The sequence below is a fragment of the Vulpes vulpes genome, chromosome 4 (assembly GCF_048418805.1).
Source record: "Vulpes vulpes isolate BD-2025 chromosome 4, VulVul3, whole genome shotgun sequence".
NCBI classification, from domain to species: Eukaryota; Metazoa; Chordata; class Mammalia; order Carnivora; family Canidae; genus Vulpes; species Vulpes vulpes.
In genome coordinates this window covers 141,359,014-141,374,420 of record NC_132783.1, presented here as the reverse complement: position 1 = coordinate 141,374,420, position 15,407 = coordinate 141,359,014, and the positions used below count along the sequence as shown (strand labels likewise).

At 40.4% G+C, this 15,407-nt stretch overlaps 1 protein-coding gene across 7 annotated transcripts in view; it reads right to left on the bottom strand.

The window, feature by feature from the left end:
• Nucleotides 1-15,407, bottom strand: part of CDH12 (cadherin 12) — a 972,572-nt gene that overhangs the window by 360,089 nt on the left and 597,076 nt on the right. The window contains exon 1 of one of the 7 annotated variants that reach the window (XM_072757168.1): nt 9,181-9,506. The exons of the other annotated variants lie outside the window; for them this stretch is intronic. The gene's annotated coding sequence lies outside the window, so the exon portion shown is untranslated. Of the gene's footprint in view, nt 1-9,180; nt 9,507-15,407 lie in introns of those variants that run through there. 7 annotated transcript variants of the gene reach the window in all.

Genomic DNA, 15,407 nt, shown 5'->3' with positions numbered 1-15,407 from the left:
AATGTACGAAATGCATTAAACAAATTTCAGGGTTTCCAGGCATGGCAAGTTTTTGAATTAACCTAGTTGTTACCATATTTTTGTGTTTTTTGTTGTCGTCGTTGTTGTTGTTGTTGTTGACATTTTGCAGAGGTGACATAGAGGAGCACAATTCTATTCAGAATGGCAGGAATTTAAGCGCCCAAGTGGAAGGGACAAGCTTAGGAATAAATGACTGTTTTTGAATTCAGCATTTCCCAAATGCTTTGTGTACGTTCGTGTCTGTCCCCAGGAATACAGGAGTGACCGGGACAGGCAGAGAGCCTGCCATCAGAGTTTGGAATTCAGTCCTATTAAATGATGGAATGAGTTTCCGTGATTGGAGAGAAAGGGGCATAGAGTGTGTGATGGAAATTGATAGGAGGGACATTTAACCAGACTGCTAGCGGCCGAAAAGTGTTTGGAGGAAGTGCCATCTTCTGTTCTGAGGGTCAAGACATTAAGCCAGGCAAAAAGTCAAATTAATATGTCAGGCAGAAACCATGAAACCTCAAGGTTGAGGGAACAAAAGACGGCTGAAGAAGAGACTGGTGGACGTTGGGCAAGACTAGAGAGGATGCAGCATCCAGACCCTGCATGCAAACGGATGCCTCATGAAGGCTTGAATTATATCCTAAAAGAGATGGGACATCACAAGGGAAGCTTTTACCACAGGGATAATAAGATCAAGTTTGTATTTAGAGAGGTCAGTATTCTGGCGGTAAGGGGCATTACTTTATGAAAGGAAAGTGTAACATAGAGGCCACAAGCAAGTCACAGATGAAGGTGGCTGAACCCTGGAGAGGCAAAGGTGAAAATCCATGTGAGAGAGATTTAGATGGCAGACTTGAAAGAACTAGACTGGATACGGAGGGTGGGAGATGCCGAAAGGCAAAGACGAGAGCTCGGGTTTTAACGTGGCCCACTGGAGAGGTTACAGGGTCACTTACTGAGACTGTGCAGAGAGAATAAGAAGGTTTGGGGGGTCAAGATGGGAAGATGTTTTGATCCCCCTCTCCCTTTCCTCCATTTCTTCCTTCTTTATTTCCTTCCTATGATGTATAGGTACGAACTATATCATAGTCCATAATCTAGGTCCTGGGGCTTCAACAATGAACAAAATGATGTTTCTATCTTCACAGAGCGGATAGTCCCACTGAAGGACCCATCATCAGGCAAAACGTGCTAAATGTCAGGTGAGCAGTAAAGAAAAAGAAAGGGAGGGGGTGCTCTTTTGGTGGTAAGAGGGTGGTAAGAGAAAACATCTGCAATTAAAGGTAGCGCCTATTTAATTTCAGCCACCGTTAACGACATCAAGTACGGTAGGAAAGAGGCAGTTTCTGCCAGAGCAACACCTCGCATTCTACTTCTGAAATGGAAGGGTCAAAATGTTGTCCTCCTGAGGATATGAGTGACATAAGGTTTGAACAGTTCATCTTGAGTGTGATTACCCACGGGTAGAGGCGAGAAGGTGGCCTTTGCTGTCAGATTAGAGTCTGGAGGAAAGACAAGGTGAACATTTTTCCATGTCAGTACTAGCAGAGATGGCCATCCGTAGGCTGCCATTTTCCCCAAACTCTGAAACTGAAATAAATGGGTTCACCGAATCATGTAATAGAGTCCCAACAAGTCACATAGGGATACATAGTTGGCCGAATCTCCCCTCCTTCAACCCCTTCTTTGGTTCCAACCTCTGAACTTTCATAATCCTTGGCACAGCATTTTAAGAGTGTCTTACTCTTTCTCCCTGGAGTCCCACCAAAAAGGAATTTTCTCCTCTGGTGTATTTTTGTTTTGTTTTTCATTTTCATGTCTAATTTGTTTATACATATACGTACATACTATATATATATACATAAACACGCATACATATTATATATACACACACATACATGTAATGCAGCTTGAAGTAGTAAAAAATAAAATGCAAGATTCAGAATAGAGCACCCATATATCTGTCTCCCCTTTTCTCAAATGCTTTAACGGGATCCCACTGTTTCTGGGTTGAGGTTTAAACTCCTTACATAAGGCAGATGTGAAGTTGCCTCTTCTCACACGTACAGCATTACTCTGTCATGTTATATGAACTTAATGTGGTCCTGGACGGTGGTAGGGATTCTCCTATCACATCTCTGCACTTTTGCACATAGTATAACTGCTATGATTATAGGAGCTTACATCCCTGCCTCTTTGTCTAAATGCCAGGTGTCCTTCAATGTACAGCTCAGATAACTTCTCAGAAGTATCCTATGGTCCCTCCGAGTTAAGTCAGTAGCTAATCCGTGATTGATAACACCCTGTACGTATTTTCCATGATTGAACACCAGAGAATATTGTAACTGCCCTTTCTCTCATCTGACTCCCCATCTCCCCAACAAGAAGAACAAAATGTGAACAGGAACTGGGGCTCATCAACATCTGTCCCTAGCACCTGGCCAAGCATCTGACACTTAAGAGGTACACAATAGTGATGGAGTCAATTAAATGCATGAAGGTAAGCTTTTTGCGAAATGGGAAATGTGCTCGAATCTTACAGTCCTAAGCAAAAGCACAACCATGGCTATTTATGTACTTGACTCAGTCCTGACACATGGGCCACGTAATTCATTGATTCATTTAGAATGCCCATAGATTCTTTGTTCAATAGATATTTTCTGAGAATCTACTCTACACCGGGCACTATTCTAGGCACTGGGTTGCAGCTATGAACAAAAGAAACAAAAACCTTGCCTTTGTGGACATTACATTCTCATGTTTAATGTGAGAGGGGAGATAAATGAACAGGTGTATGGTTAATGCAATGTCAAACATTCTGGAAGGAAAAAATAGAGAGGATTAATAGGGAATTCAATGGGCAGGTTTGTAATTTTAAAATGATAATATCAATTAGCTAAAATGTGTGTCTAAACTAATGAAATATGATATTTCCCTTAAAGTTTTGTAGATTTGAGCAACACAAAGAAAATGTTGCAGGTGGAAATAGAAAAAAAAAAAGGTTAAATAGAAGAGAGAGCTGAAATCAATATCCTTTCCATCTTAGTTTGGGGAGAGAAGAAAGTGGAACTGATAAATAATGAAGCCTCAGGACCGCGTTCCTAGGATGAAGAGAACTCAAATGCAGTCCAAGAAGTCAGAATTCTCCAATAACTTTGGAACTCTAGTATGGAGTTATCCTAGGTAGGGCTAAATCCAAAAATTTCTATGCACTGGTAAGTGGAAATGAAAAGCAACAATTACCCCCCAACAATTACCTTAACTGAAAATAATTAAGTACTTGCAATGCTTACCTAGATGTGTTGCTTTCTAAAACACACAATCATTCTATTTCCAGAGTAGGTAAGTGGGAATTGATAACAGATTTTTTAAAAAGTCTAAATTTTGACCCTTCATCACCCTTCTGCAATGGAAAGAGTTTCTTGAGAAGTTTCATCAACCTGTGACCCAGGTAAACTGAGCTGTAAGTCATGTCTTATGTTAGGGCCTTGAAAATGTACCCCCTGGGGAACCATAGGGCAGAGTGCGGCCAGAATGAGAACAGCACTTCTCACCAGTCAGCAGCACTGGTATCTCTGGAAGGTTGTTAGAAATGCATAGTCTAAGGTAATGCTCCAAAAACCACTTGACCAAGAGCCCCAGATAATCTTCATGCCCATTCAAGTTTGGAGTTGCTGATCTGTAACAGTAACCCTCAACTTTGTCTGAATATTAGGATTACCTGGAAAAAATTTTAAAACCCAGTAATTAGGCCACATTCCTATACACTCTGATTTTATCACAATAACCTTCATATGTCAAAACTGTTTATTGGATTCTCTCTCAGACCTATTAAATCAATACTTTAGATATGAGACCAGGAAGCTGCTGTTGTAAGACACATAGACATTGATTCCTATATATGCCAAAAATACAACAATGTGTGGCTTTGGAGGACGGAAAACAATGAATTCCTTTGCAAAAACTATAGTTTCACTATGCTTCTTATTTGAATCAATCGAAATCAATATGCAAAATTTGGAATATTTTTGCATATATATGCAATTTTAACATTTATAACTAGAAGATTAAAATCCCATAGTAAAATATGGATGAGTTCATGGAGAAGAGAAAATAAATTTGAGTCTCTCTGGAAATAAACATTTAGATAATCATCTTCAAAACATTTAAAAAATATTCCACCAAATATTTATTATGCTCATAATAAAAAAAATGCAACATGAATTAGGTTTCTCATTTAAACAAGGAGTCAATAAGCTTCTGCAAAAGATGAAAGAGGAAAAATTTCCAGTTTTGCACCCCAACAATATCTTTATGCTCTACTATTCAGCTCTGGTTTTGTGCATGCAAACAACCATTGACAAAAGGTTTTCTATAAACTGTCTACCGAATTATTTTCTTTCAAGAAACATCCACTCATCTGTCTAAATCCAATAGAAAAAAATTACATGTTCCTAAAATCCAAATACTGATATAAATGCAGTGTCAAGAAGTGGTTCCAGGAGCTTCTGGTCAGGTCCAAGTGTGCATTGTTGCTAAGGAGAGATAATATCCCTAATTTTCCCCCACTTGACAGATAAAGTGAGGGACTCATAACAAGGTTTCTTGTTTATAATAACTATAATTTCCTGATCACCTGAGTCATTACATGATACGAATTATCTCCTTTATTTCACACAGCAGTGCTACAGGATTACAATACTATCATTAGATCCATCTTAAAAACCACAAAAAAACAAAGTGTAAACACCTTTACTGATTTGTCCCAGGTCACAGAGCCAGGAAGTACCTTCAAGTGGTCATTTGAACCTGTTGGTGGTTGAATCCAGAACCTGTACTTACAGCCACTACAGATTTTTGCCCTTGTGCATTTCCTACTGAGACCATGAATACTTAGGATGTGGGGCCAGTTACAATCTTTTAGTTTGCAAGAAATAAAGATTTACTCAGCTTACGTTAGTAAATGGTTCCGCAACCACAGAGGAAAGTGTGGAAAACAGGAAAATGCCTCACCACTGCATGGTGTGTCTGAATGATCACGTCGTAGGATGACGCAGACTCGTTGCCCTTCCACAAGGGAGAGGCTTTCTTTCCTGTGCTTAGCCATTATGGTGACTCAGCACATGCGTCTCTTTTAACCGACCTAAGGGAATTAAGCTCTTCTTTCCTTCCTACCCACCTCATGACGTCAGCTTACTCATGGTTTCTGCAGGCTACCATCTCTGTGTTTTCCAAGGTCTGCTCTTGCCCGTCAACTGCTGTTATACATATTAATTTCATATTAAAGGTCACCAAGTCAGGTATTTATTATCTAATCAAGAGTATCCTGTCCTGGCATGGTTCTTTTGTAATCCACACGGTAACCATGGGTCATCCTAGAGAAGATTGTCTTAACATCTCCAAGTCAAATCTACTGTGCCTAAGTGGGGGCCTAGACACAGGCATATTTTCTGGATGGAGAGACCTATGTATGCATCATGAACATAACAGACTTCTCTGCAATACTGCTTTTTTTTTTTTTACAGATTATGTTTATTTTGGGGGGATAGTAATAAAGGAGATTAACTATATATACTTAGTTTTTCTGTTATTCTTATACACAACTAGGATAGGCCAATCACTTGCCAAAAATAACCCCTAGAGAATGGAAAGTAAGTAGGCTGGGAGTTGGATATTATACACATATATATTTATTGATCGTGTTTCTAATCATTATTGCAACCATTATTCACAATATCTGCTACACCGTTAACTTTTTAAAAGTTTGAGAACATGTTGGAGCATAATAAATGATATTTTATAACTATGCTACCTAACTAACTTCCAGTAACCATCTCAGTACATCCTTGGATACGACAGCTAATCATGATAGATTTTCCAGGTTTTGTAAGACCTCTTCCTTTTTGACATAGACTGGGAAAAAAAAATGGTTTGGATAATATTGTCACAAATCAGCAACAGTAGCTGTAGCAAACCTCTGTGTACACCCAGGAAGGTTTATATGAAGTCGGTAGAGCAAACATACTTCTGTACCTTTAAGTATTAATCTTTTTAGCCCACTTTCCAACATTCAATTCCAACTGTTAGTTCCTTTATCTTTTCTAATATTGTGAATGTCTTTTGCCATGAACATGAATTCTCCTTAACTTCCTTTTAATCTCATTTCGAGTAAGTGGCATTGAATTCATATCTCTACTTTATAATTTGATTTTATTGTGAGAGTATATCTACTCCTCTTGATACTACATTTCAGTGCTGATTATCCATATAGTAGAGAGCTTTATCTGTTCACAGTAATCAGAGTCAGCTTGATGCAAACGCTTGTGCACTGACCTCTTTTAGAACCAAAGAGAACAAAACATGCTCGTTTCAAACAGTGGCAGTTGCGGAATTTATGAAGTCACTTATTTTGAGTAAACCAAGAGTTAAACTATTTTGTAGGTAATATAATTAAGCTGTACTATCTTCTCAATCGTCTTAAAATATTCACGAGTGTCATGTCAAACATCGGAAAGGGTCACCACATACTAGGTGATAACAAAGTAGAGCATAAATATTAGGATCTTTCAACACAGCGCGATCTAAGCGTCAATCAGGGGTCCACTAACTTCGGCCTGCCCTCGCTTCAGTTACCTATCCTCTCCTTGCCCGCATCTCCCCTTTGGAGAATTGGGGATAACAACCTCGATGTTATCATTTTGACCTAATGATTATAAAACCATACACTCAAAGTTTGTATCCCAGCTGTTCGGTATCTAGAAAACCTGTAAGACACTGCCTCTGCCAGTGTCTTTTATTGAAACTACCACATACTGAAAAGCAGGTTATAAATCATAAGGAAAGTTTTAACAGACTTTTTGGTTTGAATTTTGAAACTGTCTACTCTAAGTGAGTTTATCCTATAAGATGCTTTCTGATCTCACAGAGGGAATAAATTACTGTCAAATAAATGAAAAATGGGATTCAATATAGAATCTAGAGGTAAGGTGGCACTTGGGGATAATATAATAAGTGAAGGAAGAAAAACAAAAAGGGAAATCTGATTGAGGATTCAGGTGCTATTGCTCCTAATTCTCAATTGTACCCAAGATTTTCTCCCTTTCCTTTTTCTTTTCAGCCTGTATAATGCAAATGAAGACAACATCTACAATGATAAAACCCCTTTAAAACCTTTAGGTATAACTTTTTGAATAAGAGCCACAATTGCCTTCATTTTTTAGGCGTAAATGTTTTATTCTACTATACCACATCTTTCATTGGCCATATACATCAAGAAAGTGCTTCCAATAAAAGATTATTGGGTAGGATAATAAGTTCACCACCATCAGTTGTGAACTTGGCCCAAGGATAGTCTATACAAAGGAGATAGTTTAAGCAATGTACAAGCGTGGGGATTGCAAATGTGGCCTTATTTGGTTAATGCTGCCTCTTTCTGTTTATCAGTGTCACAAAAAGAAGAAGAAGAAAGAAGAAGAAGAAGAAGAAGAAGAAGAAGAAGAAGAAGAAGAAGAAGAGAGTAGCCCCAAACCCAGTAGCAATGAACTGTAGTCAACACATTTCTCTCAGGTTCTTCAAATCAGCTGAGAAACCAACTCCCTGGAGAAAACAGAAGTTTCAATGCAACAGAGGTAGATAAATGTCTTCAAGCTTTGGCTAAAAACATACAGACAACCAGCAGGTTCATGTCAATGCCTATGGGTATCCTGAAAATATTATATTCCTGTGAGAGAAGTAGTAACATCGACATCAGCCTGAAAAGCTCTCTAGGGAATTTCAGAAGGATGGCCAATTAAGATAAAGAGTGTTTTGACATCTTTGTGAAATGTTACATCTCAGGATACCCATAGGAGGAAGGTGGAATCACCATTTCATGAAATATGAGTGCTCATTCTACAAAGCACATTCAAGATACCACTATAGATACCACTATGAGTCTTTACAGGAAAGCAGCTAGATACTTATTAGATATTTAGATTATGTCTTAGCATAAGAGATTAGTTATTGAAATTCAGTTGTGTATTATAATGACATGTGCCTATACTTTAAATAATGTTTCATCATTTGAAAATCATGTTGAAGTACTACATTATAACGGGCTAAGTGATTGCTATCATTCACTCACAGGCTTAGGGGGCAAATCAACCCATCGTTTATAATTATAGTGATAGAATTACTTTATTATTCTTGAATACACAGAAATTTACCATAATATGGGCTAAAACCGTTAGATTATAGGTGCAAAGTAAAGTAGAAAAGAAAAAGTCCAGATAATTAAACCTAACTTTGAAAAGCGAAAACAATTCCTCCATTCTCTCCGGATATTCTTAACGAACTCATGGGAAAGACAGGTGGAGAGGAAATAATGTGGACTGGCTCATCCTAATTACCTAGATAATTGCCCTAAACTGTGCACAATCAAGCTTCGCCTCCATTCACTTCAGTTTGGTGACAAAGAGCAACCTCAAACATAAAAGCCAACGTTTCAGCAAACACCTAATCCCTTATTGAAGAAGTGTCCTTCCAAAATAATAATAATAATAATAATAATAAAATAATAAGCATTCTAGAAAGAAGCCAATTTCTCTTTCCTTTTTTGTTCATCTATTTCATGAAAGAACTCGGTCCCTTGTGCAAGAACTATAAATCAACACTAATAATGCCTTTTCGGCTTGTGTGTGTGTCTCTGTGTGTCTGTGAACAGCTACACCAGAAACTTTACCATTGAGATTTTAATTCCTAAATGGACACTATTCCAACAGTCAGGGATCAGCCCTAAAGCCTTTCACCCACCCGGAGGGAGCCCGGGGTCCCCGGGAAAGCAGAAAGCTGCACAAAACCCTCGCTCTCTCCTCCGCAAACCCTCTCTTCCCATCTCCTTTAACTTGGAAGCTTTTCCTGTGCAGCCCCCACCCCCTGCAACCCGGTCACAGCCACCTCAGCCCCGCACACTTCTTGAGGTCCCTAACCAGCCTGGGGGAGGGAGCAGGGGGGCCTGCTCCGGTGTCCCCCTGGGTCCTGCGCGGGTGCCAGGCGGGGGGACCCTGCACCCCCGCACCCCCGGCCTCGCCCGCAGCCAGGTGCCTGCTGCAGTGCAGACCGGCCCCGGGGTCCCTAACTTTCCCTGCGGACGACTGGGGCGACGCAGCCCGGCCCGCGCAGCCCCCTTACCTTGGCGGAGCTCTTCCCTGCGACCCCGGCGAGGGACGCGTCTCATCAGCCGGGAACCGGGAGCACGGGCCCAAGTTGGCCATGGACACCTGCCCGCGGCCGCCTGCGCTGCGTCCCTAACCCCCGCGCGCTCCCCGCGGTCAGGTTAGGGCCCCTCTCCCCGCCCCACCGCGGCTGCGGGGACGCCCAGGGCAGCCTGCGATGCTCCAGGGGCTCCTGCGGGCAGCGACAGCAGGCGAGGTCCCCTGGGGAGCTGCGGGGGGGCCGACGGGGTGCACCGGCTCCCTGAGCGCCGCGTTAGGCTCCCGCCGGGTCCCCACGGCCACGCACCTGCTGGGGCGGGGGGCGCTCCCGGGGGCTCGCTGGGCACCCCTCTTCCCCCCCCGGGGAATTGCGAAGGGGCTCCCCGGGCCTCCCCTGGGAATCTGGCCTCTCCCAGCCCGGGGGGTCAGCCCAGGGCGCGCGGGGGGGCGCGCAAGTCTGGCTGCGAGGAGCGCGGGGATGCGCGCCGGCGCGCAGTGCAGCCCGCGGGACTTCAGGTGCCGGGCTCCCTGCGAGGGGGCAGGTCCGCGGAGGCAGTTAGGCTGCTAGGGCTGATTTGCAAAAAAAAAATAAAAATAAAAAAAAAAATTTAAAAGGCTCAAGCTGAAAAATGGTTAAAGCAATGGGATATATAAAAAGAGAGAGAGGAGGGAGAGAGCGAGAGAGAGGAGAGCGCACGAGCTGCATTTGCCTCTGCTCCAAGCCTGGCACACTCTTCAACCCAGGTCTACGTCACATGGATTTTGGAGCTTGATCCCAGCCCTCCGGAGTGCGCGACTCTCTGATGTATTAGAAGTATTCGCACTCAGGAGGCCGGCTGGCAGCACGGGGATGCTCCGCACCAAGGCGCCGAGAACACGGCCCTGCCCGGGTGTGTGGTCTTTCAAATTAGCATTTCAAGTGAGCAGCGGGCTTTGCAGAAACATTTGCAGGATACCATGAGGCTGAGTGACCACGGGACACCTAACGGAATCATCTCTCCCGTTATCAGGGCAAACAGTGATTCCTAAAACAAGAACAAGCCAGAAGATGAGGGCATCCAAAGTGCCAAACGTTTTATTTTATTTATTTCTCCCCCCCCCCCAAAAAAAAATGTCAAACGTTTTTATATAGTCACATGCCTGGAGCAACCTGCTGGTACCTGCCCACTGACCACCTGAGCAGCTCTGCCCTAAAAGTTACCACTCCCCTGAAGAGATCTGGTTTCTCAAAAAGGTCACGTAGCTAAAGGCTGAAGCCCCAAGTGGTTAATTTTTGACAGCCCTCACTTCCATAGCATAGGGGAAGATTATTCAAATGACATAAAAAGAACAGATGAAAAAAAAAGTCATTTGCATGTCTTGAGGGTGAGAAAAATCTCATTGCCAGGGAGAAAACTGACAAATGTCCCTTCACAATGGTACTGTGTGATATGTTCAGCATTTCTGCTTTTCCAAGTTGGTTTCACTAGGGACATATGGCATTCCCTTGACGTGTGCGTGTAAGACAGACAGAAGGGGGGGCGCTTTTGCATCATAATATTTCAATATTAACATCTATCTTAGAAAAATGTCAAATTTCAATAAAGGGATGCGCAACGCATTATAGAGCATTCGTTTCCCAAATACATTTCCAAAAAAAGAAAAAAAGAAAGAAAGATAAAGGGGTTTCATTAAAATGCAAGCTCTTTGTTGTAACTTATTGGACAAAATAAAACTTGAGCATAACCGAGTTTCTATAATAGGACAGATCCTAGAATAAAGCAGAGGCGCAGGTGAGAAGCCCCAGGACCAGGGCTGAGCCTGTGTCCCTTGCAGAGGAGGACTCTTGCTCCCTCCTCTGGTGGAGGGGGAGAGGTGAAGGCGAAGAAACCCAGTCCATACACTCCAGGAGAGGGAGAGCAGCTTCTGGGGCTGCTAAACAGGAAATCCATTATCCAATTATAGACTGGCCTTAGAGTGTTCCAGTAGAAAAGAGGCTGCTTAAATCAAAATTGATGCACATAAATTGTAAATAAATAGTCGACAGGAAACACAACGGCAAATTCTTCCGTGAGGAGCCTGACGAGTTGTTACTTGTAACTGAAAATCTGACGGATTCCAAGGTTCTCATGTTTGGGTGGCCGTGCACTGAAAGCACGCTGTTCTTGTGGTGGCTTAAGCCCCGTCCTGAAGATCTTAAAAAAGCAACCTCTTTTTTAGAACTTTTTAATTAAGACAGTGCTGATTTTCTTGAACCCTAGTAATTAGCATCACTGCTCACTTAAAATGCTGTTTGAAAAACTGCACAAGCTGGGCCCTAACAAGTGTCTGCTAAGGTCAGCTGACACTGTGCTGTTGTAGGTCGTTTCTACCCAGAAAGCCCCGACTGCGTAGGATTTGCACCGATCTTACTTCTAAATGATGGGTCTTCTTGTTCTCATGGGCTCCAAGTGTCTTTTACCTTCTATATTTTCTGCAGAGACTATCAGTGGTTCTGCGGTAGTCTTTTTAACCCAGGTTGAACAAATAATTGATTTTACAAAGAAGTACACTCACGAGTAACAAAGTAGAATAATACTATTGGGGGGGGGAGTATGGTGAAGATGGAGCAGTGATAACTCTAGATATTAGGCATTCAATGCTCGCCACGTGTCAGGTGTCTTGCACGCACTTTAACTGTAGCAGTTGTCATGAAATGCTTAGAACAGTCCTATCAAGCAGGTATTATTATTATTTTTTAAGATTTTTATGAGTGATGCTAAGATTCTGAGGAGCAAACTAAATTTATCAGGGCCTCCCAGCCAGTACAGAGCAAATCCGACGTTAAAGCTCAGGTCACTTGAACAGTAAAATCGTCGTGCTTGGAAATTTCCAAACACTAAAACCAACGGCAACAAAAAAATACCTGCTTCTAAAAGAATAGGAAATTTTTCTTATTTTTATAATGTGAAAAATACACATTTGTATCTTTAAAAAATGACGTCTTGTAACTAACAAAATATTATACTGTAAAAGTTTAGCCACAATAGTTACCTATATTTTAGCAGCAAAAGAAACCAACAACAGAAACTTCTTTAGCCTAAAAATTAAATGATCTAGAACTTCCAAACAATGTAATTTCATCAGCACACAAAAAATTCCTTTTGCAATCTCTTCTCCTTCTTCTTCAAAAATGTTAATTATTGTTTTGTAAACAGGAAAATGACCTTACCCTAACACATGTCTATGTCAAGAACACTTACGTATATAATAAGCCAAGATTTTGATGTCCTGTGATATTTCATTTCTTCAGCAGAAGAAAGTAACGGCTCATAGGAATGATGGACCTGAAGAATTCATTTCTAGCATGTTTATGCATTATCTAGAAGTTTCTTAAACCTCACTTGATTCCATCATTTCCTATGGTCTGCTGAAATTATCAGACACATTCATAATCTTACAGAGAAATGTAACCACACTTTTTTAAGGCTTCTAATAATAAAAATCCTGTCTAAAAGAAAAGAATAATGATAACTCAAATTAATTCAGTCCTTAAACTTTGCCAAGAAATTTCCCACCTATTATCTCATTTGATTTTTACGGGAATCTTATGATATAAGTTACGATAAGTATTTTATTCATATTTTAATGATGGGGAATTAGGAATAAAAAGAGCCAAGTAATTGTCTTTTGGTCTTTGATACTTAATGGAAAATCTGATGTCTTCCTTTCCAGACAAAGGTTATTGTTCCTCACCAAATCTAAAAAATATGTTTGTCTGAGTTTTTGCCATCAATAAAGACTCTAATAGAAAACCACTCTTTCTTTCATTTACTCGGGCTTGTGTTAAAGAGTGAGAATTGAGATTATCATGTAATAAATGCGAAAAATACTTTGAGTTAGTAGGAAGGTTGTGATTGATATGTCCCGAAATTTCTTCACTTAGATTTCTCATATTTTTCTCATGTAATAATAGTCAAGATCAAGAAGGCTTTCTATTCTATTCTATTCTATTCTATTCTATTCTATTCTATTCTATTCTATTCTATTCTATTCTATCCTATTCCATTCCATTCTATTCTATTCTATTCTATTCTATTCTTTCTATTCTATTCTATTCTTTCTATTCTATTCCATTCTATTCTATTCCATTCCATTCTATTCTATTATGATAATTGTGTGAATATCAGTCTTAGGATTCTTACATCAATCTCATCTTCTTCTGTCCAGACTTCAGATTCAAATATTACCTCCCTCCATCTTTTTTGGGTGATTTAATTATCAGGAGACAGGCAATCCCAAAACATTAGTGTTAATTGTTTTAAATTTAAGAAATAAATAAGTAAAACAAGCAAGCAACCTAACAATATAATAACAGATTGACCTTTCAGCAGCAGCCCTGAGCTAATACTAACACAGGAATGTTTGCTGAATACTCCCATTCTCATATAGTGTACATAACATTCTCATATATTATACCTGTTTCTGCTTATGTGTAAGGAGAGAGGTGGAATGGCTGAATTTAATAGCCTTTAAGGTAAATTGTCCCCATTTTGAAGCCAACTCACATGAATGAGGCCAATTTCATTCATATAAACTCGTGAATTTTTGGGAAGCCTGGGTGGCCCAGTGGTTTAGTGTCGCCTTCAGCCCAGGGTCTGATCATAGAGACCTGGGATTGAGTCCCACGTCAGGCTTCCCGAATGGAGCCTGCTTCTCCCTCTGCCTGTGTCTGTCTCTGCCTCTCTCTCTCTCTCTCTCTCTCTCTCTGCCTCTCATGAATAAATAAAACCTTAAAAAAAAACTCGTGAATTTGAATATTTACTTATTTATTTTTGTGAGAGAGAGAGAGAGAATGAACACGAGCTGGGGTGGGGGCAGAAGGAAAGGGAGACTCTGCTATGGCAGGGAGTGTGACTCTGGGCTCAATCCCAGGACCCTAATATCATGACCTGAGCCAAAGGCAGACGCTTAACTGACTGAGCTACCCAGGCACCCAATACTCATGAGTTCGAAATACTGTGAACTTCTGGGAATAAAGAAAGCTCAATTGGGTATTAGAAAGCTTGGACTACACTCAAAATTCTGTCACCACTAGCTTTATAACCTGGAACCATTTAAAAAAGCTTCCTGTTAATGGAGCACCTGGGTGGTTCAGTAAGTTAAGTGTCTGACTCTTGATTTCAGCTCTGGTCCTGATCCAGCGTCATAAGCTCAAGCCCCCCATTGGGCTCCATGCTCAGTGAGGAGTCCTCTTGAGACTCTCTCCCTCCCTATGCCCCTTCTCTCCCTCTCTCTCAATCTCTCTCAATCTCTTTCTAAAATAGGTAAATAAATCATTTGGGGCACCTGGGTGGCCCAGTGGGTTAAGCATCTGCCTTCAGCTCATGATTCATGAGTCTAAGGACAGAGCCCTGCATCCCTGCTCAGCAGGAAGTCTGCTTTGCCCTCTGCCCCTCACTCCATTCATACTCTCTTTCTCTCTCTCTCTCTCTCTCTCTCTCTCTTTCTCTCTCTCTGTAAATGACATTTATTCTGTAAATTACATTATGGAAAAATTATTTTGTCTTCATAGCTCAAGCAACTTAAGAATCAGCCAGGAGTCATTGATTTGGAATTGCACATGGAGTACATGAAAAAAGTTGCTATTTTTTTCTAAGTAATTACAATACATCCCTTTTATTTATTTTATTTTTTTTTAATACATCACTTTTAAAGGACATTATTGTTATATTACAACTAGAATGGATTCTTAGCCTATTTCTTCATTGTCCTGGTCATTTAAAATGAAAGGTGGTTTAATTAAAATGATTGAGAATTAAATTAGGAAACATAATTGAAAAATGAACATATAACATTAATATATTTTGTATTTTTATTCTTATTTTTTTATTTTTATATATTTTGTATTTTTAAAACCACATTTACACTTTAGTATAAAGTTAAAGTGAAACAGGCAAGCACAGGACATAATTAAAAGAAAACAAATGGCTTTCAGTAGACACAATTGCTTGGCATTTCACCCCTTTTCTGTTAGCTCAGATTTATTTTATTTTGCATCTTGTAGATATGATTAAGTGCAAACAAAATGAAGTAAATAATATATTCAACCTTAAGATCATTAAATTCAATTCATATCAAATTTACTTAAAACCACCGAAAACTAATGCTGTCTAGAATTATGGATATAAATTCCAAGCCGCACACGTTTTTAGCAGTGATTGAAACACAAGCTATCAAAGAAAT